General features: G+C 37.6%; 1 protein-coding gene and 1 long non-coding RNA gene across 2 annotated transcripts in view; one reads left to right on the top strand and one right to left on the bottom strand.

Moving 5' to 3' along the window:
* ULK4 (unc-51 like kinase 4) overlaps positions 1-27084 on the bottom strand; it is a 212519-nt gene that overhangs the window by 17753 nt on the left and 167682 nt on the right. The gene's annotated exons all lie outside the window — the stretch shown is intronic.
* Positions 687-7057, top strand: LOC108961506 (uncharacterized). Its single transcript, XR_001989839.3, has 3 exons — positions 687-767; positions 2402-2536; positions 6898-7057. It is a non-coding gene; the product is annotated as an uncharacterized LOC108961506 (long non-coding RNA).

Raw genomic sequence — 27084 nt, 5'->3', positions numbered from 1 at the left:
ACAGCACCATCACTTTGGCAGTCTTGGCTTCAGCTGAAAGACAGTCCTATCAAACTGTGTAAAAACCAGCTACCCACAATCCAGCTTTCAGCTGTGATCTAATCAGGCTGTGAACTGGGTATTTTTCCCTCTCATTTTCACTTTGACTATGGAAAAAAAAAAATCACAAAGCACTATTACCACATGAAGGTATTCATAATAAATATGTACAGGTTACAAATAAAGCATTTCTAACTTAATAAAGCAATTTGTTTTCTTTTAGAGGTTTCAAGTGAAAATTCCTGACATTTTTGCTGATGTGCAGCTAATTACACCAGTGTTTTGCATTTGCCCTTGCACAATTACCACTAACAAGGTGTGCCTTAAAATTAGATGTTGCAGCCCTTACACTTAACCTGATTAGGTCAATAATTTAAATATTAACAGTTATAGAAATGCAGGCAGAGAGATTCTTGTTAAACAAGAAGTCATTACATACTCTTACACTGTATTCTTTTAAAAACACATCTGGTTTCAGATGCAGAATGAGCACCTGGATGCCTGCCACAAGATCCTGCCTTTTGCTCCTATGCCCACCAATCTTACAACTTTGTCCTCCAGGACAAGCTAAATGAGTCACAGTGCGAACTTAATCACGTCACAACACAAAGCTGATGTGATGATCTCATTACTGTTCCAGGAAAAGGAATAAACTCAATTCCTGTTGACACCAGCAAATCCAGATTTCAGCAAAGACCCACAAAGGCCCTGACCACATAACAGAGAGAGTAAGTAACATGAGTGGCACTCTATTAAGGAAACTATTATTGTAAGCAAGATAGTGACAATGAGACTTTTAAAGAAAGTCTCAGTGCTTTGTCAGAGAATTTTGTCAGGATTTTAAAGGAGATTTTGAAGGATAGTTGATTCAACCAAGTTCGTGATCCTTTTTGGGTAAGTTTAAAGCACCTGGAGATTACCTTCATGTCAGGATAAAAATAGATTTGTACTTTAAAAAATAGATTTATTGCACTTTTTGAAGCACTCAAGCCAATCTAAAGTGGTTAAGAGGTTCATTTTGAAGCTCTGTAACCTTTTTGTAATACTATATTTGGTTGACTGCGTAGCATAGTATAAGACATGTAGAAACAAAATCTAAAATAACTAAATCTGACTTAAAAAGAATACCTGTCTGATCAAAGCCCCTAGCTCACCTGTGTTGCTTTTTTTTAGTTTGGGATGTTCTGAGGTTTGGTGTTATTTTTGATAAAAATAACTAGCAGGAAGTCTTATCTTCTGAGAGTTGTACTTAAAACTGATTGCTTATAAAGATTTGAAGAATGATTTGGATTATCATTCTAAAACAGCACCCAGGGGAACTGGGTGGATCAAGGGATTGCTAATGAATTATTGAGTCTTTCAAATCTAAACTGCTGATTTAAATTCAACACAACACAAAGTTCCCCCAACTGGTGGACATCTGATGATCTGTAAAAAATGAGGTGATGTTCTCACTCTATTCTTAGAAAATACATGTTGAACTGCCAGGAAAATCATCACTCTTTGCAGTGAAACCAAGAAGCGAATTGACAACGAAACACTTTAAAATGGTTTTTATCCCTCAATACAGTAATATAAGACAAGGCTTTGGCTTTCTGAATCAGTTTTACTATCCCCAACCTGCTCAAAATAAGTTTCAGCCTCTAAGACTACTATAGTAAAATCAAATAAAACATTTTAGTGAGGTAAAAATTATTATTTAAGTTCCAGAGTAGCTATATTGGGCTTTAATGACTTATAATTTACAGAAAGGGCAGTGGTGGATGTTAATGAGTGACTCAGATGACTTTCTATTATGCTTTTCTGCAGGAGCAGTCATTATCACATGTCAGTTGCTCAGAACATAGCACTCTCTAGTCCTCCCTCTCATTTAATAAAAGCCAATTAATCATTTCCAATCATTTATGTACTCAGTGAATTTAGAATCTGGTTTCATTCACTCATAAATTACAGTAAATCTATCATTTTAATTAACTAACTAGTCATAGCTGTTTTACAGACATTTTGTTTGTGTGAACATACTTTAGCCTATGAACTGTTTGCAACTCTTATTACTGTGAGTCTTGGTTTACTAATTGGATTTGTGACAGATCAGCTGTATGACATATTACCTTTTCTCTGCGCTGACTGCTGGGTCAGATTGAGTCTCCACCTCCTTGGCCTCAAGTTCTTTGCTCTTGGTACATGACAGGACTATCAATCTCAAGTGGCTACAGTGCAAACTAAGCCCACAGCCTGCACAAGCAGATGGACTGATCTTACCTGAATATGAATCAGTGGGTTGGGCACACATTAATTGACACAACATGACCACAACCTGTTCCACTCACACAGCCTTCTTCCCTCTTTCCTTCCTCCACAGAAGTGCTCTTTTCCCCCCATAATCCAAGCCCCTGCTCACTGTGAGAACTTCCCTCACCACACACATGCAAAAGGGGAACCAACCAGTTATTAGAGCAAGACCCAGCCATGTGCTACATGGAATGGGGAAGACTAGGTAAGTTCGTTGTTGTGTTTTTCAAATGATCCCTCTATAAAGTTCATGTCTTACCAGGGAAAACAGCTTCTTCCTGAGCTAGGTCCCAGGACAAATCTAAAGAGATTGTCCGTCAGACCAAGAAGAAGGAATATGGTCCCTTCTAAATAATGGAAGTTGCTGACTATCCAAAGAAGTTTCCCTCCACAGTACCATCAAAAAGCTCCAGTAGGTTCTAAGATGCTGCTTACAGCAGGTATGCTGAGAGCTGGCCAAAGCCACCAAACACAAGAAACATTCCTTAGCAGGGATAAAGAGGGACATCTTGAGAGAAAATACCATTTCCTCTCCTGCTAATCCTTTCCTACTTTCTTCCTCTTGTGCCTTATGTATCCTGATTATTCCACACGCAGTTTTCCCAGCCATCCTTCCACAGACATCAATGAGCTGGTGCTGGAAATTTGTCCTAGGGAACATAATCAGCAAGCTTAATTCATGACAGGGGCAGGTTCCTTCACATCATTACAGGAGGTCACTGCTGCACTCATTGCCTATGTGTAGAGACAGTGATATAAGAAGGTAACAACCACCAACATCAGCACTCGAGTCCTTGAGAAAGCCCTGGATTTGGTCCTCTGGAATACAGTTTGTGACAAGGAAAAGACCACCTTAGAAGAAGCCAGATAAAAAATCCATACAAGTACTAGGCTACCACCTTTCAATAAAATCAAGGTCTTGGGTCTGATTTCTGTCATCTGAGGAAGGAAAGATTCCCTGACTTCCAATTAGGTCTTCACCTAGATGCTGAAACGATACCAGCATTCGGTGTTACCCTCCCCGCCTAAACCTCCTCTTACAGCTCCAGCTGTTCTCAGTCTCCATTTGCGGTCAATCCCACAAGGCTTGGCAAGAGCCACAATGAACTGGATCCAGAGAGAAAAGGTGTACATAGAGAGCCCTTTCTTCTTCCATTGCCTGTGGAACTGTTGGAGGTGTGTAATTCTCTGCCAGGAGGCTGCTAAGAAGCTTCCTGGTACCCTTTTACTTTTTCAAGGAGTAGATGTACGCATATGCTCCAATCTCTTCCCAAAGAAGTTGGATGTGTCATCAATGTGCCTCAGCCCAGTGGTCTTCCTGGACCCAGACTTTACACTCTCCTATCACTCAAGGATGGTAAGACAATTGTCTTTAGGCTCCCAGACAACAATCTTAGGCACTAGATGACAACTTGCAAGAGTCCTTCACCAAGTGGCCCTTTTCCTGCTGCTGCAGCACAAGGACTGGCACATACCTTCTCTACATCCCAGCACCTGCACTATGAAGAAAAGATATTTCCTTCTTATCGAGCCCAAATTTCCAAGTAGCCTATACAAAGCCTATCTCATCTGACTAGCTATTGTAATAATGACTGAAGGCTGACCTTAGTTAAAATTAGGAGCTTGTGCCCATTACACCAGGTAGCAGTCCATAAAAGGGCCTGACCAGCCACAGGGGAACTTCTTAATAATTTCTGGCTTCATGGACATTTTTCTTGAATCAATTTTCAGCAAGCCTCAAGACCTGTATAAGAGTTAGGATGATTTTTCTCAAGATACATTATGCAGTACTTATCATTACTGAATGCTACCACAATTCTGTCACCCATTCAATCAATATTTTGATTTGTCTGCAACTCTTTACCATCAGCCTTACTTTTGAATAATTCTGTATCATCGAAAAATCTTTGTCATATCATTCCACATCTCTTTTTCCAGGTAATTTATGAATGCATTGCAGAGCAAAGATTCTGGTGGCCTTATGAAAATAACCTACATTTATAGCACAATACTGGTCATTTATTATTTTCTGCCATTAAGCTACTATTAAACTGTGAGAAGAACTTCTCAGTCTCATGGCTTCTCACAGCTGCTTTTGAAAGTTCTACGGAGAAGCCCTAAGAAATGCCTTTTCAAACTCCCAGTCCCCTTTATCAAACATGTTACAATTCTTCATACACTATTGACCCATTTGGAGGAACTGGATAAATATGACTTCCCTCCACAGACATCATATTGACTCTTATGTAATCCACTGTATTTATCTTTCTGTTTACCCATCCCTTCCCTATTATCATGCCTAACAGTACAGCCTCACAGAAGTCAGACTTAATTGCCAGAATGATCCCTGGAGGTCTTTAAAAAATATCAGTCTAGATATTGGTTTACCTGATAGGCTGCATATCAGAATTACAGGCTCAACAATTTCTTGGACAATTACCATTTAGTCAAATTGTTCTAAAATATCTTTTTGTAATGCCTTAATTTTTTTTTCAGACAATTCTATATACAGAAAAACCAGACTGAGATGGTCAAACTGTGTGACAGGCAAAAACCAGAAGTCTGAAAAGTGATCTTTGGGGTATAAGTCCAAGACTTCCCCTCTTCTTCAGAAGAATACTTCTTGTGTCAGTCTAGAAAGTAAATTCTTATGCAAAGTTACAGTAATTTCTCAAAATCTTTGTAAATAGTGATGAATGCCTACCTCCATTGCAGATGATATATGTTCATTTGGTGAACATTTGAGCTATTAATGAGAACTACCCCTAAACATGAAGAGTGGCATCTTTGTCCCTTATGAGACATTTTTGAGAAGTACACACCTCAGATTATAACCTGGATGACTGACTTTGCTAAATAACACATATTAATCAACTTGGTACAACAACACGGACAATAATCTAAATTACCACCATATTTCCAACAAACTTTTTTTAGCACCTCAATATTTATGGATATAAACATTCTAAGACACATAGAAGATTGCAGACAATAGTCTGCAATGGTCCTCTGATGGACACCCCATACGAAGGAAGGTTATTTAATCAGCTTGAAATTATTTCTTATCATTTCCCTTGAAACATTTCCTGGATAAAGCCCCTGGAGACGAGACACCTTCTAATTGTGTCCATCCTTTAACACATTTCCATCCAAAAATTTCATACACCAGAGGGACTCTCCTCAAAACTGGCACTCAGAGCGACATTTCTTGTATGGGGCCATTTCTGAATTTGCTCAGGTATCGGAAATAAGAGAAGTTTTTGAAGAGCATGTTCCAATGTATTTGTAGCATATATATGACAAGGGCACACATATATCACAACAGCATATCTAGCTTTTGACTCTGAGAACAAATTACGGGTGTATTTGCTCTCGTTTAATGTGAGCACAACTGGGAAGCACTTTTTGAGAGGATAATAAGGCAGTGGAAAGGACTAAGATACACAAAACTATGAGAAGAGGATAATTTTGTAATGGGTATATACTGTGGGAGTTCTCTGAATGGATGCTCAGAGCCAAGAAAAGCAGAACCTTTCTTCATTATCTAAATGAAATAAAAACTTCTAATAAAGACAACAGATTAAAGAATATTATTGCCATAGGACATGCCAGTGCAGTAAAAGTAGAACATGACAGGTTTTCAATGAGAAACAGAAATCACAGGTTTAGAGTTGAGAGAATAAAATATAGGAAGCTAAAATCAGAAAATGTTGCAAACACATCTGAGAACATAACCAAAACAATCTTGAGTACAGTGTGCTTACCAGATTAATGGGGGGAAAATTTGCATAATTAAAAGGTATTAACAATTAATGTAATGCAAGTGAAGGAGCAAGAACCTCATTGCGTTATAATTACGAGAACTATTTGCCAGTCTCACTTTAAATTTGACTCAGAAGCTTCAGACACATCAGTGGCATTTATATGAGTAAAAGTTACTGGAATGACCATATTTAAAACACGTTAGGGCCACTAACTTGTAGTTTATCAGTTAACCAAAGACTTGTTGAATACATGACCAACCAACATTGGGGGAAAAAAAATGAGGGTAAGTTCTCTAAACAGTCTTAAAGGCTGTGGTACAGAAAACATTAAATTTGGGGAAATGTCAAAGAGTGGTTAGGGTATGGAAATAGCTAGCTGATGGGTACATAACAAAAAGTGCAAATATCAGGTTGCTAACAAGGAAATCTCCTGGGTGAGACTGCCATAAGAGCAAGCTGGAAGCTGGCAACTGGGGAGGGCGCAGAGAGATAAGCAAATGGAGGTTATGGCCTTTCTCTTCCTAGATCACAGGAGAGGATTTAATTAGTGGTTAGGGTTATCCACAGAGCAGCTTCTCCCATGGAGAGCAGGGGGATTTGAAAATAGGACAATGGCATTTTAGTAGGGCACAACAGCTGAGAAAAGATTCTCCAGTGAATAGGGAGCACTGGTTCACAGCTTCTCCTCTCCCTCCTTATTTTGAATTAACTCAGATCTTGGAAACTGAGCCGCTGCCTGTGTTCAAATTGTTTACATGGCTGACTGACAGGAGATAATATTTCTTTACATCTCTCTTTACAGAAGCCTGCAGCAACAGATGGATTTTGCAGCATAATCTAAAGGTCAACAACTTCTGGCCAGCAAAGTAATGGAGAACAAACCAGGCTGCACCAAGTTCAGCACAGAGGAAACCTAATTAAAAATTATGTTCATATTTAACCCGTGTTTCAGAATTGCAAAATCACAGAGGGACTACCTGAGGCACCTAGTACATGCTCAAACCAATAAATGTTTTTCCTAGAAAGGAAAGCTATGCATAAATGTAAATCACATGCCAGATTCACAAGTGATTTTATAGTGGTGTGTCTGAAACAGATGAAAATTATTTTCATGAGTTATAGATTTGGAAGAAAAACCCCAAACTAAACCAAAACCCCCTCAAAAACCCCCCAAACAAAACACTGTCAACATGAACATTCAGAAGGCCTTATGCTTAATTAAGACTTCCATGCCATAAACTTGAAACGTTCTACTCCTCTTCCAATGAGAAAACTGGTTCAACCCTGTCATACTGCTCAGCTGCCCTCACTTTCATTGAAATTTCTTCAACTGCTCAAGGTTGTATCCCTCAGCTCCTGAATATCTGTCAGATTTAGGCACTAAACAAATATGAGCTATGCTTAACAGTTATGCATGCTACCACAGCATCCGATCTAGAATAACAGAAAGATCAGTCAGATACCATTTTTTACAGCCTTTCCGTAAGAAATCAGTTTTTAAGACTGACTAAAACATTAGGAAAAGTTCTCAGCTACAGACTTTCAAACCGAGCACAGAAAACACACATATAATGAAATGAAACACACATTTTAAAGAGCTGGCTAAAACACAGACTTTGCTCCACTTGTTGCTTTGATTCCATGATACCATGAAGAAGACCAACAAGTGGGAATTCAAACATTAGATCAAAATAAATCAACAGGCATGAAAACATTAGCTCAGGCATTAAATTTACATTTTCCAGACCATTGGCTCTTGTGACCCAGAACATACTGGGAAATTTCAAGTACTACTGTCAGTTCTGTAGCTCTGTTTCACTTTACCCCAAAGCAAGAATCATGAAGTGCAGGCTCTTGCTTCACTCCCCTGCCCTATACTGGAACATATTTATTTTTAGGTATGGCACACTTACAATCTTACTACACTGAGGAGTGGTAAAGATAAGGTGCAGGCTCAGGCTCAGACTGGCATGATGCACACAGTATTTAAATGGAAGTAGCAGCTGTTGGGGGACCATACAACCAGCTGCTTACTGCAAGAAGCTTTAACATAGTCAGGGAGAAGAGAACTTCCAGATACTAGTTTCTAATATAGAAGAAATCTTGAATGAGTGTGTAAGAAGCTGCTACTTTTTTTTAAGTGTTTCAAACTTTTAAAACATTTCAAATAGGGAAAGATTTTAAGGGATGGCAAACCCACAGTGTCAAAACAGAAGTAAAATTCTTGCCACAGGCAGCAAGGCCTCAGAAAAGCAGAGCTAAACAAAAGGCACTAGAATTTTTAAAACTACAACCAGGGAATAATAACAACATAACACCTCTTTGTAATCTTCCAGAAAACTGAAAATTTCATCAAGAATAGCTAATGAAAGTTTCAACCTGAGGACAACACCTTTTATGAAAAATCACAGCTGAAACATCCTAAAGTTACAGGCAACTGTTACAGAACAGAAAAAGTCAGAAAATCCCAATAATAAGCAACCACCCATGCCATATTAATCCTGTCTATGTCACAAAACAAAAGAAAAAATTACTATTTTGCTGTCTTTGAGGCTAACATGCTTTTAAGCATGCTCTATCTCAATAGCATCACCACAATATTTCTCCTAAGCATTGTGCTGCTGTAAAGACTTCCCAGCACAGCTGTTTGTCTTCCCTGTCCCTCTATTATTTTAGAAATCAAACTAGAATAAGACTGATGACAGATGTTTAAATATGTCTGTTGCTGCCACAGTTTCAATAGCAGTATACAAAGGCTATAAAGCACCTCCTGCCCACTACCATTCAGCCTACTCAGCTGCACTGAGCAGACCCAAAGGACACACCCAGAAATGTTCCCCTTCTTCTGTTCCAGTTGAACAATGGTTCTCCTGGACTTATAACTTTACTTCTTTTGTAGGAAATTCAGATAAATAAAAATCAACATAATTTGCAAGGTTGTGATGAGAGGATTGCCCAAATACACTGTTTCATACTTTCAAGCAATATTAAATCAGTTATGGAATACTTATAGTAATAAAACCAAAACACAATAAAAATGCATATTATAAGTTTTCTCATAATAAATTCCCAGCTATATGTGATACAACATCTCTAATACAGTCTCAAACCCACACACACCTCTTCATTTCAGCTTTCCATGATGAGCCTGTGCTGATTTGATTTGCTGATATAATGCTATTTAGAGTTAAGAGTTTCTCTATTGTAGCCTCACCTCATCTGGGACTAAGGACCAGAAGAGCCTATCACTGATGCACACCATGAGTGGCTATCCCCCACCTATCTGTCCAAGCAAAACTCAGACATATGAGGTTTTGCCTTCAAAAATTTCTCAAATGAAATTATTTTCCTTTGGATCAAGTTACTCATGTTGTTAATAGCTGGCTCATCAAAGTAATTTTAAACAAAAAGTTATTGGGACATTAGATAACTTCCAAAGGTTGTGGAATAAGCTGGAATTAATACAGAAACTTTCTGCAGGAAATTTACTTTTTTAAGAGATAAAATTAAATCCACAGGGATCTCATCAAGTCAATATAAATTATTTTTTTTCTGTGAAATCATATCCATTAACATTACTATCACATACAGGAGAACTGATTACAACATGTAATAACTTTGGTTGAGTCACACCTACACTGGGCAGGAAAAATATACCCATGTCAGTGGCTTGTTCTATACTATGTAAATTACCCTAATGATAGCAAGCAATTTTTTTAGTCATTCATTCATTCATTCTCCTAAACACCAACTTTCCAATTTATCAAGATAAATGAAGGAACTGAACTACAATTCTTGGGGAAAAATGTAATAACCTCTTTTAAGTAAATTTTGATTTTGAACCATAGTGCCATACCACACAGATAATGGCATTCTGCACCATGTTAAAATTAGCTCCAATTAGTAGTCTGTAAATGAGCTCCAACGTAGTCTGCAATTTATTTTCCAGTTCTAAAGCTGCAGAGGTAGATGCTAACTACTCCTCTTTCATATCTGCTTACAATAATTTTGCCATGACTGAAGATAATTAAGATAACTTTCCATCTTCTGTCACTGAAATACAGTTTCTGTGACTTACCAAAATGGATTGCTTCCAACACTGCTATCAAATTGCTTAGGGAAATTATTCATTCACTGGATGTTAAGTTTTTATTTTTTGTCCTGTTAAGGAATCTTAACGAAGGACAAGAGATCATAAAAGACAACATTCTGAAAGATACAATTTTCTTTAACTGTGGTTTCCAGGAAGACTTCTAAAACACCAAACACCTTCACATACCACGACCTCCTGCTGAAAGTAGTAAAGGTGGTGTTTTCTAAAGCATCACATTCACAGTAAGAAAACAGCTTACCTATTATCATACTTAAGGTATCTGGGAAAGAAAAAAATTATTATTGTGCAACCAAGCCAGCTAAATACTGCATTAGTAGAAGCAGAAAGTGGGCAGATACTTAGGATCATGGTTTACTGGTGGACTTGTGGTCTGGGGCTCATGGTTGGACTTGATAATCTCAGTGGTTTTTTCCAACCTAAATGATGCTATGATTCACAGATATAACAGTCATTTATATTATTCATTTGAACTCTGAACAGTGGTCAAAAGTCAGGCTTACAAGAACTAAGAACCAGGCCAAAGCACGCAAGGCCAAGTGTAGGTCTGGCAAGTTCTGCAGAACCTAGACAAGGCCCAAAGTACAGAGTGAAAAAAAAGCCAGAACAAACCAGATATAGAGAGAAGAAGCAAAATGTTGGGTTAACTCTATTAAAATAGTACAGTAATTAGGCTGAGAACATGTTTGACTGGTCAGCTGCAGAGGAAAACTAAGGGAAATGAAACATTGTGCCTTAAGTGGTGGTGAAACTTCTTTTGTTTTTGTGCACAGGTGTATTGTTACCACACAAGATACAATACCTGATTGCACCTGGGCACTTTTACTGGAAAAGTATATTTCTGAAAATCCATATCAGCTTTTACATCAGCAGAATAATTCTCAGTTTCCTCTAGTCAAAGGAGGGACAAAGTCTATACAAGAATACGTTTTAAAGTTTCATCAGCAATTTGTTTTAATAAATAGGTAAATAAAGTTTTGGAAGAACTTTCAGGGTGATTTTGGGGGAATGGAAGGTTACTGTTTGGGTTATTTAATCTCTAAGACAATATTAATAGCGGAATTAATATAACCAAGCATCCTTGATACACTGAGAAGTGGGTGGCTAACAGATAGCAATCATTTTAGCATCAGGTCAACAGTGAATGTCCAATAGGTGTTCCTTGAGCCCAAGAAAATTCTCCAGTTACAGAGTTGAATGAAAACAGGTGTTTGTATAAGATCATCAACATAAGCTTTAAGAACTAAAATCCTAAAATGGCAAAAGGACTGAAAACTCAACAAACCCAGCACTTTTTAAAATAGCCAATAACAGGTTAATTCTTGCTCAGAGAAGGAAACATTGCAGAGATGGAAACTGAATGCTGTCTATAGGCATGCTGAAAAATACAGAGCAGAAACATCTGAGATAGAAGTGCAGACTCACAAAAAGCTGAGAGCACTAACCCCAATAAAATTGTGTCACTTTCTGTGCATCTGTGTCACTCACAGTTTATACCTCTCCTTCAATTAACTGAAAATGGCTCATCAATAAGACCTAATCTAGCAAAGTCACCTGCACATGATGTAGGTAACTACTAATTGAATTTAAAATTATTGATCATTCTGAAATGTCAAGGTCCAAATATGAAGACAAAAATGTTTCTTTCCTAAGATACATTGGAAAAAACTCAGAAAAATGGATATCAAATAGAATATACAGAGAATTAGTTTCCATGAAACTTTTCCCCTTATACATAGCTTGCAGTTTAAGAGCTGAGACTCAGACCAGGACAACTTCACCGAGATTAATGGCAGCATCTGAGGGAGTAATGGCTCAGTAAACATGGACTGGCTGTTTCCACAGCCAACCACAACCTCAGGCTGCTACCTGCGAGGAAGACTAACAAAAAGGGAAGTTTCAAAGGGAGAAGTAGCCCTGCACTTTTGCTTACTTCTTTGAGAGGTTTTTGCTCACTTCCATTTACTCAGCGTTGATTTTTCATAATTCAGATACTAATTTACTTCTAAAATTTTCCCTTCAGTGTATTTAATAAGCGCAGTAACACTACAAAATGTGGATTAGTCAGCTAATACACCCACACCCTGGGTGTGTTATAGCCCTCAGCAACACTGCTGCCCCAGTACATCCAAGATGCGGGCACACTGGCTGACTTAAACACACCTTGTTGTGCGCTATTGCTTACATAAGACAGGACTTAGCATATGTAACTGTATATTAATGACACACCTTGATACATTGTTAAATTGGAAACTATGGCTGTGCTCCATCAGAGGCTTAGGTGTGTGCTGTATTACGTGGAGCAAAGTTAATTAAGACACCCTACGCTCCTGCTGGCAGTAGCTGTGGTGACATGCTGGGAACAAGAGACCGCACTCCTCGCTGACCTACATGGAGCCGGAGCCGGGCCAGCCTCCTAAGCACCGAACGCCTCCCAGGCAGAATCTCTATGCTGAAATGTGCTACAATGATATGACTCATTTAGAATAACAACAATAAAACAAATCCCCACCCCCTGCCTCAGACTGTGTGCTCTCCATGGCTGTCAAACAGCCCGAGCCAGAGCTGCAGCTGAAGGGCCTCTCTCTCCTCCGCCCCCCAGCCAACCTCCCCAGCGCCAGCGCTGGCACTTGTGCAATCAGATGGTGAGAAATCAGGGATGCGATCTGGCCAACCCCTCCCATGCTTTTTTCCCTAGGTTAGTTTTACAGTTTACCACTCACGCTCACACTGGCACCAGAGAGGCGGCAGAAACACATGGCTGGGACCTCCCTTTTTGACGCCAGCCCACACACAGGCTGGCTTACAGCAATCGTGAAACTGTATCATTAACAATGTTGGCAAGAACTTTCCCACAGACACAGCTGTCCCTACAAAAAGTTGCCTTGCCCCAGTGACTATTTCCATTTGAATATGGAGTTAAGGCGGCTCTCTGCTGCGGAGCTGAGGAGGAGGCTCCCCCAAGGAGCTCTGCTGGCAAACCTCCTTCCAGCCTGCAGTGCGGCAGTACTGCCTCCAACAAACACACGCCAAGCGATAGCAGCAGTGATCCTGCCGCTGCTATTTTAATATTGATTTTTTATTCATTGCCCTATTTCAATATCTTACACTTTCTCTTTTCAGGACATTCACCAAGCTCGCTCTTTATGATTTCCCCCATCCCCGCTTTCATGCTGCAAGCTTACTCGCCAACAAAGTTTTGCCTCCAGCTGCTACAGCTCCATCAACTCTCCTACGAACTCATTTGAAAGAAGAGTAAGGTGTTAATTAGGGTGTTAATGGCTACAGAAACACCTTTTTTTTTTCTTCCATTTCAAGGAAAAAACACAGGGAAGCTCAGCATTCCTTGCAGAAGTGTTAGACTGCATAAAAAATTTAACAAACAAAAATTCCTTTACTCGGCACACAGTGTAGATAGTCTGTGACTCCCAACACCTCCAAACCTCAATTCTATTTATTCTCTTTCACCTTTCATTTGGGACCATCTAATTGGGGGGGGGGGGGGAATGCATATATTTTCTTAGTATCTCAGAATGACAGAAGATTTTTTTTTTTTTTAATCTTCAAAATGAATTCCAGAGTGCATCTTCACAATGAGAAAATGGTTGTGTTACTGTGTGAAGTTACATGGTTTCACAAGCCAGCTGAGCCAACCCTGCATTCCTCTGCTGCTGAAAGAGGTTTCCCTCCTCTCCTCTTCCCCACTGAGTCTACCCGGTGCCAGTCCACAGCCATGCTGGCTCTGGCACTTGTCTGATACCTCCCAGTTCAGTTCACTGAACTGACATAAAGCTGTTCACACTTTTGCTGGTTCATTTTCTGCCAGTTGAGTGAGCTGAGCCAGCTGAAAAAGGGGGCAGCACCAAACACAGGAAAAGCAGTAGGAAACGTGTACCTGGGGGATTTTTCTTTTTGACAGCAGCAAGCTGCGAAAACGGCTCAGGCACCCTGTGAAACCTCACCCTAAGGGCCCAGCTTTACTAAATTGCTTGATATAAATTATGGCTTTGCTATTACAAAAAGAGATGGGTTCTAGTAGTCACTCAATTTCACATTAAACTCAATAAGCTTGCTAAAGTGACAGAAAACTACCTAGGGTGGCAGCTGTTCTTTGCCAGGTCAGCAAGTGGAACTGGCACATCTTCTGGTCCATGAGCACAGAAGATGATGCAAGGCAAAGACAGAACTGCATGGCAGGGGCAGGAAGGAAGAGAAGAGCCAGAGAGGAGTCAGCCCACTCCCTTTCAGCTGCTGTGATAGCTGAAATCTTGTGAAATCACACTCTGGTTTATGAAAACTCCTAGCATTAAAAAAACCTCTTATTTCTCCATTCCTGTTAACAGATAACTGTGAAGCAACTGTTCCCTCAATGTCTTTATATAAACTTGTTGACTTGTGTAGAAGCTAAAACTGTGTTTCTTTTTAAATCAAAATTTTAATTTCATGCAATATTCAGTCTAACAGTCACTGAAAAAATAGATGCAGTGATTTGAGATACTGCTGTACACCAGACTGTGTGTTACCATTCTCCCAGCCTGATGATTTAATCATGACTGTTCTTCATTCACTGCAGTACAAAATTGGCACAGCAAGTTCAAATTAGCCTCAAAAGCAGGTTATATTAAGCAGAGGAGGAAATTCTGGTTATAATCTGAAAATAATTTTTGGAGATATCAGATGGATAGTAAACCTTTACTTACAACTCTGCAGATAAATCCCCTCAAAGTCATGGCAGCACACCAATATTCTGTAGGTATAGCAGCATTCTGTAGGTATACAGCATCATTTGTCTTTTTAAGCCAACATCTTTCTAAATGCTGATTTGTTTTTAACTTCCACTACTGCTCTTTCAAAACATTGCCTCTCTTGGGTGGGATTTCTGGGATTTGGTTGTTTGCTTGTTTTTCAATGGAACAGGTTATTTGGATCCTTATGTTTTATGTTACAGCTAGACTGAGATAAGAGTGCATTTGTCAGGTGGCTTATGTCACTCAGAGATTTGAGGCAGCTGCTCCCTTTGCCAACAAAACCAGGTTTTTCTCTCAGCATATGCTACATCAGTACTTGGGGGGTTTGCACCACAACTCTGCCAACCCAGTTACAGTGGAACATTTGTAAGCATGGCATGACAAGACCTCAGAGTAGTGATTTTTATACCCTGCTCTGACATGAATTATGCTTGTGGGACACAGGGATATTTTCCAATACTTCTATTCAAACATACTCATATCTTTGGCTCTTGGTTACTCAAAACTATTTTCTGATCTGTTCTGATAAAAACCTATTAGAAAAGACATTACACAGAAACTTCAGATCCAATTTGCAGAAATATCTGCAGTGATAAATAAACAACGGAGTTAATGAAGTCTGATCTGTTACAAAACCAAGCTTGTAACCTCTTTCTGGTTCTGGCAGATGATTTCTCCTAAGAAAAGCTGTTGAAATTCTGAATATTTACATCTGAACCCCACTCCAAATTTAATTTAAACTTCAGCTTCAATAAATCTGTATCATTACCTCATCACTACTTTTAACTATTAATAACAAGTAACTTTATGGATTGCTATACCTGACAAATTGTTAAATATTTCAGCTATTTTCCAAGTGAAATGAAACCTACATGTGTTTCTTTAGTCCCCATGTCCTTTCAGAGAAATAAATACATTTCTCTGTACAAGTCTTACTTCCATTAAATAACTGATACCTCATCCTTTCTTATCTTCTCAGGATACAAAATAAATCAGTACAGTATCTTTGTCTACTCTTTCCTAAGGAATACAGTTCTCATAGATTGAATTCTTTTAAGTGACTAAAATCCTTGAGTCTGAATCATTCTGTTTTTATAATACTTCTCTGTAGTAAGAAAACCAGGATGCAGGCACTACCTCCCCTAATTCACATTCTGACACTTGCATTGGTGCAGGAAATCCTGCAGTACTGTACTTGGACTAGGTTGTTCATAGACATGCAAGTATTTCCCTTCTGAAGTTACAGTTTTTTTGTCTTGTGTAAAAAAATATTGTTCACTGAAGCACTAATTTAAGAAAAGATATTGAAGGGAAAGGAATGAAAATAAATTATTTCTCCAAAGCAGGTAATTACATAGCTAAGCACTATCTATGGAGAGAAAGAACATCCTAAGTACCAACAGGCCTTGTCAGAGTTACTTCCGTGTGCCGGACTTCTTACAAACACTAACCTACAATTTCCTGACATCTTAATTACATGTTTCTGAGAAGAGTGCAGTTTGCCTACAGTGTGTCATACATACAAAATCCTTGCTGACTGAACAAAAGTATGTAGTAATGATATTATGACAGGCTGGAAAAAATCCTTACAAAATAAGTCCTCTAAAAACCCCCCCCAGAGTTAACTTGTCTAAAGAAAGTACTTAGCACAATCTCAGATTCAAACTTAATTCCTAATCTCCATTATTACCTCCACCAGAAAGACCTAAATAATCAATTAAAAAAAAAGGCAAGAGCAGGGAAAAACCTTTCGGATGCCAGAGGCCTGCAAAAGACCCGACTGCAATCCTAGAGGACAGAAAATAACCAAACCAAATATTTTGACCAGAATTAAAAAATATCAGAATTAAGAATTAATGCTTTGGCAGCTTCCAGAAAGAACTGCAGCTAAATGGAGTTAAAAAACAAATACTAGAGAAGGAAAATAGTTTTCAAGTTATTATGCAAACCAGACATTTTCTATGCAAATTCAGGCACTGAACTTGTATAATCTGAATTTTAAAACCTAGGTCGATGTCTTGATTGTAAATGGTGTTTGTTTCTTCTTTCTGAATGTCATGTTAAATTACTGTGTGCATATGCAGGGTGTGTGGGTGGAAGGGACTGACACAAAGAGGAATTAATTCTTGTTAAAAAAAAAAAAAGGTTTTGTTTTTCTAAGATCATGGTTGAGAAGAATATTTCACATTCAATAAAAATGGAACTAATTACTGTTTGTAAACACATCACTGTGCAAATGAAGAAACACTGCTTCTTAAGTCTGACAATATTTGATTCAGCCCATGCATACCCCAGCTGGTCTCCCTGGCCTCAGTCCCAACCTTCTCACCTCTCCAAGTGGTTATATTCTCTCCATGGGAATAGCAGGGGGCCTCACAAGTCAATATGGGCAATCTTCAGATTGGTCTTCTGAACACATCTCTGCTAATGTAATCCATTATTAGAGTGCAACTTAGATATATTGACCAAAATGTTTGGCTTCTATAATTCCCATTTGCTTTATCAACCACAGCAGTGCAATGGCTGTTAAAAGCCTTTTATATTTAAAACACTGTTGTAGACCTACTGCATATTTTCAATTTACAAATCCATGATAAAGAAAAATGAGAAGTAGATGGAAAGTCACAACACACTTCTAAACACAGCCAGCTCTACTGGCACCTCTATATTTGCAGCCAGAGCTTTCTCTCATTATCACAAAGCAGCAGGTGGTCTGTATATCTGAAAACAGGAACACTGAACTTGTGGGCCCCATCAGGCAAGGCAGTAAGCAAGCTCAAAGTCTACTCACTCCAGCAGGATGAGAAGTTCCCCACTGCCATTATTTTTGACTAATACAGCAGAACCTTTCAGCTTGTACAAGGTGAGGCAGCTCTCCTGTGTTACTGTTTATACAGGTTCAGCCTTAATCTAGTGAACATGAAAATTACTTAAATAAATAAGAAAGCCTATTTCATGTAGCATCCGTGCCTTGGAAGATTATTAAGTGGTTAATTGTACAAAAAACCCAACAGAGCTGTACTACCAAAAATAAAAAGATGAACAAGTTTTTCATTTATGCAACAACCTCTCAAAATACAAATTAAACTCTAGTTTGCATCTCAGTTGTCAGACTAAGATGAAGGTATCTCAGCACAAAATCTGTTTGCAAGAGATACAATATTATCATTCTCTAATGCACATAATTTGAAGAATTCCTTCACTGGAATAGTTTTTAAATCTTCATCCCACCTGAATATGCATTAAAATCTCTTCCCTGTAACACTCATACTGTTTTCCAAAAAGATACCAAAATGGTATAAGCATAAGAGAATATGGAGGACTGTGTTAATATTTGCTGATCTTTTCAGGTTTATTGAAACTACATTATTTCAATTTTGCTTGAGATAATGACAATTTGGATCAATATGTGTATTTTATCTCAATGATTACTTGTAATTTCCTATTGAAAGTAAACAAAAATTTAGTTCTGCTAAATTTCATCTTCTTGCATGCCAATTCTTCCAATAATTGAATGGAGAACACTCAGTGTCCAACAGCATCTGTAAAGATTAGTACTCTCCATCCAAAAGTTTAACACCAGTTTTATATGCCTTTCCTCCCCTCATTCTAAATTGCTCTAAATTTCTTTTTAATATAGCATTATTTTCTGCGGTCACATTATAGGACTGAGAATGAGGAATTTTATTTCTGATTCTATCAATAGTCACCTTGGCTAATGCAACCAAAAATGAAAGAGTAAAATACTCTGACTTTATCAAAACAATTGACAGAAACCTCAGTGTGAAATGTTAGTTTAAATAATTTTGTTGCTTGAAATTGGTGGTGTCTTTTGAAAAACGAAAGCTCCAAAACTAGAGATAAAGGAAAAAAAAAGCTTGGAAGTGAGAGAAACAGAAACCAAATTAGTTTTACTTTTCTGAATGGAAAATTGAGCAAGTTAAAGTAATCAAGAACAAAAATAACCTTTCAGTATGTTTTCACTAGACAAGACTGACTGTTTCCAGAAAAGAAGAATGAGTCCTTAGATGAGTTAGAAGTCAGTGATGGTTTGGGACTTAATCTGAAATCTTACAAATAAAAATCCAAAATCTTGAATAAGATTCCAGTTGTCACTCAGAACCAATACAGGGTGACTCAGCAGGCAACCACTATTTTCTGTCCTCTCCATACACTAACCAAGTTGCCTCATTCTGTGCCTGTGACAACCCAACACTGTGGCATTGGGAACCTAAGCAGCTGGACTGGAGTATTTCCTTAGGATTAGGTCAGATTTGGAATTGTACAAGTAGTCTCTGTATCGAAAATAGGAAGCCTAAGGAAAAGCTGTGCAGCTGAAGGCGAGTTTTCTCGCGTGTGCATGTTGAATGAGCAATGAGACACTGATACACATAATTCAATGCCTCTGTTTCCAAAGATGTGCTGTTCTCACAGCCTGTGTTTGCAGCAGAGGCTAAAAGTGTCTCACATATTCCTGTTACAATTGCCTTGACCAAGTCTAGAAAAGTTCATTTTTCTTTCCTCAAGGGTGACACAATGTAGTATTTGCCATAAAACACAGTTTCTGCTCAGTGGACACAGTAGTATTCTGGCCAACTTAACTACTCTAGAATTTTATGCAGCGAATACCCAAGTTGCAGCAGTCTGAAAAAAAAAGATTTGCAGCAACTGCAGCCCAGCTTGAATGGATCACTTCACCAAAAACTTCATGTGGAAGCTGATGGCCCTAGAGGAGAGCTGAGCCCCATTCCTTGCACAATGAACTGTGGATCGCCCTCTGTTGTTCAGATTAGTCAGCTCTTATGCAGGAGCTGGAAGAGGCATAAGGATACAATAAATACTTCATTACCTTTTATTAAAAGGCAAGAAGAAGCCTTTTCTACTTATGTACAAAAGATTGAAATAGCTAAATGAGCAGACAGGTTGTTTCAAATGGTTACCTCAATTAAAAACAGATATTTACAGAGATGGTTCTCTGATATTTTTTCAGATGAATGGTTTTCATGGCCAAACCACTGTTTGGTTTCCATGGGGGAAATTGTTTGTTTTTCATCCTATCAGAAACTCAATGACTTCTCCAATTTCTACTTGCAGTAATATCCACACATACACAGTAACACATTTTGGCTAGAATCCACTAGTTGAAGACCAAAAATGGTCATACAGAAACAAGCAGCCTTCATTTGATTAATGATAGAAATAGGAGTTTGAAAGTTATTGAAGATCCATTCAATTATTAATGCAGATCCATATAATTGTTAGCACAGATGAATTGGTAAAATATGCTACCTCCTTGATATAAGAACCACAATGGAACAAAATTGAGCTTTGGAAGTCCCAAAGTCATTTGCATTGCAATCTTTTCTATGAGGTGTCTCAGCATACAATTTATAAAACCAATTTTTGTTTAAAATTTGACTGAATTTCACAAAGGACAAGAGTTTAAAATAATTATAAAAATGAAACAAAACTTTCCTTTAGGATTAAAACTTTCTCTTTTCTGCTAAAACTTTTTCCCCTCTAATGATATTTCATTTGGCTTGATCCCCTTCCCTCCCCAGTCCTTTTCTTCAATCAACCACCACTGGTTAAACATACATAAAAAACAGGGTCAGAAAGGCAGACTCGCAAAATTCAAATATGCCATGTTCAGTTTTAGAGGTACATCAAGGCTGAAAACTTCTTAGGAGAAGTACTTAGATATGTAAAGAGAATGTATTTTGTCTTAAATATTTTTGAAGCACTACAACTACTATTCTGCCATTCAAAATTAATAAGAAAATTCATTGCTAAAAAGTAAGCTGTGACCAACATTAATTTATTTTCTTGAAATTTTTCTTACTTGCATGAAAACATTCTGCCTAACAGACATCAGCTTCAGTAAAGAGTGCTGCTTTAACACAACACTGTGTTAAAGCAACACTGCTTTAATGGCCACTGCAAAAGATTAATTTGACTCGCATTGCATCTTATCAATATTCACTGGTGTTTCCACAAGCACTGCAAGAAAATTAACGTTGGCTTTGAGTTTTGTTGCCATTTCCCAAGTTTTAACCAAATCTATTTATCTGAATCTTCAATAAACCAAAACATTTTACTTTGATATGATTGTTCATCCAGATTGAAAAAGTAAGAAGACAAAAGGATTGAAACTATGAGACTCCCTCCTCAGTGACACTGCAAACATGCCCATAAGTGGAGGATGCATTTCTTGAGAGACATGCATGAAACCTCTCCTAACACCATCTCATATTGCTCTCTTATCTGCATTTCTGGGCCATTTGAGTGGAAGCACACCAATCAATAACAGCTACATTGATGAGGAGAATTGGATTTTGAGGAGTTAAAAAAATAAAAATCCCTGCAATAGAATAAAAACATGAAAGAAAAAATATGAATTCAACTGAGAAGTAAAAGGTAATAGGTCACATTTTAATTACCAATATTTAAAATTCAGGCTTCCAAGAAATACGTCTCATTCTTCCAGGGTTCAATGACACTAACAAATTCATTTTCTTTTTTGAAAACTGCAGGATATGACTGCACTTTTTGAGTATCATACCTATCTCATTTCTGTATGCAGAAAGGATAGTACACATTCCTGCCAAGAAATTCTGCTATTCAAGGTTAAGCTTAGGTGCTCTTTTACAGGGATACTTCTACCTGTCTTCTATCTTGCATCTCGTCTTCCTTCCTTCTTTGCTTTAGATCACAGTCAGTTTTAAATCTATGATTAAACTTTCACAAGTGGTGATTTCTACAATGTTAAAATGATAGGTTTTATAAACCTCAGTTTTCCAACATAAGAACATTAAAATATTTGTGGATTTTTTACTCTGGGACCTCACAGGAGTGTGTAATGATCATTATTAACTACTCCACATTCTAAAATTAATAATCAGATTTGAGCTAAAGCTGCAATGGTAAAAACACTGCTAAAGTGTCACACAGAAGAGTCTGCCCACATATTCAGCTCAATGGTTTTGAGATTAGAATTAGGAAAGTACTGTAAGGAGATTATTATGTGGTAAGTGGTATAATTCAAGAAAATTATTGACACATCTAATTAGTGAACTAGAAGCAGCATAATTTTTGCATTAGAATATCAAGATATTCTTCCATAAATTATTTTATGTAAATGAAACAATTTATGAGAACATAATCCATTTAAACCAATGTCAATGATCTCACACTTAGAAAAAAAGAAATTGCAGAAATATGGCATTAAAATCAGAAGTGAATCTAGACCACAGCTGTAAATGCTACTTGGCATTTAAACTGAATTTAAAAGTTCATACAGGGCAGTGAGACTTCATGTGACTTGGGAAAATTTTCTCCAAAGAAAATCAAATCAGAAGTAACAGAAAGTAAAGATAAATCCCTTTCCTCAGGAACTGCCCCCCAGAAGTACTAATAATTGAAGCAGTACATCCTGAAGCAGCAGGAAGCATTCAATTGCAGAACATGCTGGGCTGCCTACTGTCGTAACTCTAGCAGTATCTGAACTCTTCCCAAACAAGTAAGAGTTTCCTACTTTTCCACCTGAAGCCAAAGTAACAAATGAGGTGGTAGGGATGCAAACAAACTTTTAAAAGATACTAACAAGCTGAAGAGAGGAAATTTCCTTCCCATAAGTAAAGTCAGAAGAAAATACTTAAGCGCAGTTCTTTCTGTTCACATTAATGAACTTGAAGTATATGCTTAAAATCCTAATTTTGTTAGTGATCAAAGTGCTTGTTCATTTATTCATCCTGCTTTTGCTCCAGAAGATTCTGGTCAAAGCCACGGATTGTGACTTCATGTCTATACACAATTCTAAGTATGAGAAATAAAACCCTCTAAACAGAAATAACATTGACAGCTATAAGAGACATGGACCAAGCACTAAAGCTGAGCAAGTTGATACCTATATTCTCAGAAAGTTCATACAGACTTGCACATAGTGACAGAAAAAAAAAATTGTGAAATTAATAGGACCAATATTTTCCCTGACTGAAAAGCACAAGTTAACAGTGCTGGTATATCAGCCCCTAGGTACACTGAAGACATGATTACCCTATTTTGCTGCCAAAAGCACAAAACTTTTCAGCATAGAAAGGTTCCTAGAACTTGCTTTTAAAACTTCTTACTGGGACTTGCTAACAGCTCCTCTATGCTTGATCACATCTCCTCCTGGCCAGAAAGAAAGTATCTTGCTTTGTTTTGCTTCAGTATGTTGTGTTTCAGTAGGGTACTAATGACAGACAAAACTTTTGCTTTCCATTTTGTAGACTCTGAAATACCACCCATCCAGTTACAGGAGCTGGAAAAGTGTCATTTGCTGTGACTTCCTACCACAGCTGATCTATGCCAAGGAACATAATGCTGAAACTCCCAATAATGGGATTATGAGTCCCAAAGATCCTAAAATACATAAACTAATACTAACTGTTATACAGCAGAAATCACTTCGTATAATGACAGAACTAGGAAAAAAAATGTGTCTGCTTTTTTTCTGACAGGTTTCAAGTTGTTTATTTGCAGATGCACTGAAGTTGTGCAAATAAACCAGCAAAATACTCTACATAAATCACCCTAGGTGCTATGTATAAACAACACTTACTGCAAGGAATCAATTTAAAAAAAACAAACCCAAACAAAGCCAAAACAATAAAGAGATGAAACAAGAATGTACTTTTTTCCTGTTGGTATATAATCTTACTTCCAGATCTAATTCTTTAACAAAGATTTTATCAGATATCTTTTTGCTTTGTATATTGTGTAATCAAACTGGTTTAGACATCTCCAATAATGAACATGTTGCTATTACTATAAAGTCATATAAAAGTAGGTGAGCAGCTGTAGCCTAATAAACACACAGCTGAACAAAAGAAACTGCTGACAAGCTGCAATCTTGTTTTAATGTAAATTCTCATGTGTTCACATCATATTTTAATTGTACACAACAATAAATAAGTTTCTGTCACTAGGAGTTTCTCATAAATGGGCTAATGCTAATTATCCCTCTATTTTCAACCACATAATTTTAGTGGAAAGATTACTGTCAGGAAAATAACGCAAAAATAATGAGCTTTGCAAGACATTTGAGTGGCAGTAAATATACTTTTCTTGATTTGATTTTCCTATTTTTATATGAAAGCTGTGACAACTCTCTCACAAATTACCTCAGTATTTCAAACATTACATCTAGCAATATATTAATTATGGAAGAAATATATAACCTGTTTCCCTGGATTTTTCTTCAGGTTTGTTGTAGTGGTGAACTGAAAGCCAAAATTTGCAACTTCAGCACCACTACTGAATTTAAGGGCTGGTCTTTCTTACATCTGGAAATATATAATTAAGTATGGACAAGTTTCCCTTCTCTCTTGGCCTTTTTCCTGCACTTGGTATTAGGAAATATGTTTGTTTGGTCTGAAATAACTTGTACTAGTCTGACAAATTATTTAGCTCTGACTAATGCTAAGATATAGCATCAAAAAGAAATGTTTGTCCAGGGAACAATTAAAAATAAAGAGCACTTTGAGCCAACCAAGCGATGCAAACTCCCTTTTTTAATCAGATTGCTCCTCCTAGTTACATGTCTTAAGTTTCCAGACAAAACCAATATCACAGCTTGAGATACAAAGGTGATGCTTGCATTCTGCAGTGGTCCCTGGAGCAGACACACATACTTTCTGTACTGCACGTGTGGCCTCAGGTCTGGCTGGAGCTCAGCCTCTCCTGCACAGAGGAACCTGGATGCTGGAGCACACTGCATGGGTGAGAGCAGCTGCACTGGCAGCCTTGCAGAGCAGATGGGCTCAGGGAAGACTGGGGGGTGCAGAGGCCTCTGCACCTACAGCTGCTTTATTAGTGTGGGACCAACAGCTGTCCAGCTGTTTAACATACATTGGTTGGGTTTCTGTTTGAAACAGAAACACTCCTTTTGCTTCCTTAAAACAAATTGATGGGCTATAGCATTTGTGTCCCATATGACATTAGCGTGATGCCCCTAAATATTCTGTTATTGAGTCTTTTGGATCAGGGTTCAAGCAACTTGCTAGTCTCACTATTTATGTGATTGTAGCTAGAAAACATCCCTAGAACACCTCATCCAGTGATGACACTATAATTCATGGTGGTTTTGATGCCCCTTCTCATTCTTTACAGTGTTTCTGAATAGACACTGCTTCACTGAAGTGCATTCCCCACTTTGGATGTCATAACATAAAAGTCCAGCTCTGATGCATTTTTTTCTGCGGCAGAGTGGGAGATACATCCCTGTTCATCAGAGGGAAGAAAAGAAAACTACATTAGAAGTACCACAACCTCCAGCCTCTTTTCTTCTTTTCTTCTGGAATAGAAGGCTGCAAGCTGAACCCCAGTAGGGTGGGTGGGGAGCTGGATCAAAGCAGCACTATAGAGAGGACAGGCTGTACAGAGCAGGACATGAGATTCTTATCACGCTCAAATCATTATATTCAGTAGTCTCAAAATCTAATGTGTTCCATATTGTTTGGGAATTACAATCAGAACTGCAGTGCTGCCAAGATATTAAGAGAGTGTTCATCACTCCTTTATATTTCTCACCTCTACCCATTTCAAGACATCATTATTTTTCTTTCTCACTTACAGGTATTAAGCAGTAGTCAGTGCTGCTCCTTTCACATTCCAATCCACATCCTGCCACTGCTCTCTGCACCTGGCTTTACTCCCAGATGTTCCAGGGTCACTAAATCACTGTCAGAGTGATTACATTTGTATTCCACCATCTCATCCAAGTTCGAGTAGATGTACATAATTTTTTTAAGTTCTTGAAGTACTCTACAAGGTATTAGGCAAAAGTTGAATGAAACAATCTTGGCAGATTGATGTTCAGCTGCTTTCATTTTCTAGTCGAGATAGACAAATCTGGTTTACCTCATTTCAAAGCCATTTGAACTTAATGGGTCAAAAGCTTGATTACATTGTTACTGGGTTCATCTCCCCTTTAAAATAATTTGTTAAAAGGGAAGTGAGGAAAAAAGACATACAAGCTTCACAACCCAAAAGCTGACTCATTCTAGTTTTGTTTTTAGGAAGACTATCAGGCTTCCCACATAACTTAGTCTCATATCACAGCATCCTACTTCATTATATTTCATCTTCTTGAAATGTACAACTGAGGGAACTTAAATATAATTAAAATTGTTAAACAAAATGCTTCATATCCCATGGTATTTCTAGTTCCTCATAAGTACTTTGGTCTTTTCTTTTTCAATCCTTTTACAAGAGAAATAAAGGACTAGGACTTAAAATACCTAATAATTGTGGCAGCCAAATCAGAGAAACTTGTAGGTCTGACATTCATAAGTAATTAGTACTTCCAGGAAATTAAATTTCCTTAGGAATCTCTGTAACTAAATTTGGAAAATTAAGCTATTTTAAACCCTTGCAATTTTTAAAACTTTTAGCCATTATATATATATAAATACAAAAACCAGGATAAATTATAATTTAATGAGAAAATTTAAAAGGATTACAGAAGAGTATATAAGCCTAATAGGTGCACATACACACAAGCCCATAACAGTATGCTAATGCAATTATGTGCTCTTGAGATTATAAATAGCTATGCAAAACTGAAGTATGAAGCTGCAAGAGGGAAAATGAGATTTTGTTAAAATCTGCAGTGGTCAAAATGTAAGAAGAGAGAAGGCATTTTAATACTAAAATTGGTCCTCCAATCTCCAACATCCATTGCTTTCAGCTTCATTAAAAAAAAAAAGACAAAAACTAGTAAGTTTCAAGAAAAAAAAACCTCAGGAGCATCTGGAGGAATGAAGAATTAAAACCATATAACTAGAGGAGGAAATGTAGAATAAGACATGTCAGGAAAAATATCATATGAAAAATAATGGTGATATAGAGACTAGAAGATATAGGGACTTTAATCAATCATGATTAAATAACATCACTTCGAAAATATAACATATATTTAATCTTGGAACTACAATTACACCAATAAATTGCATGATTATCTCTCCAATGCCATCAGAGCTTCTCAGTGGAGCAACAGTCCACTCCAGCAATTTTGAGGACAGATTATTTAGGTCTTTCCATGACACCTGTAATTTCTTTTTCACCAATAAAAATTTTCCTCACCAAA

Source organism: Serinus canaria, chromosome 2 (genome assembly GCF_022539315.1).
Source record: "Serinus canaria isolate serCan28SL12 chromosome 2, serCan2020, whole genome shotgun sequence".
Taxonomy (NCBI): Eukaryota; Metazoa; Chordata; class Aves; order Passeriformes; family Fringillidae; genus Serinus; species Serinus canaria.
Note: the sequence above shows the minus strand (reverse complement) of the source record. Positions and strands in the feature narration are given on the sequence as shown.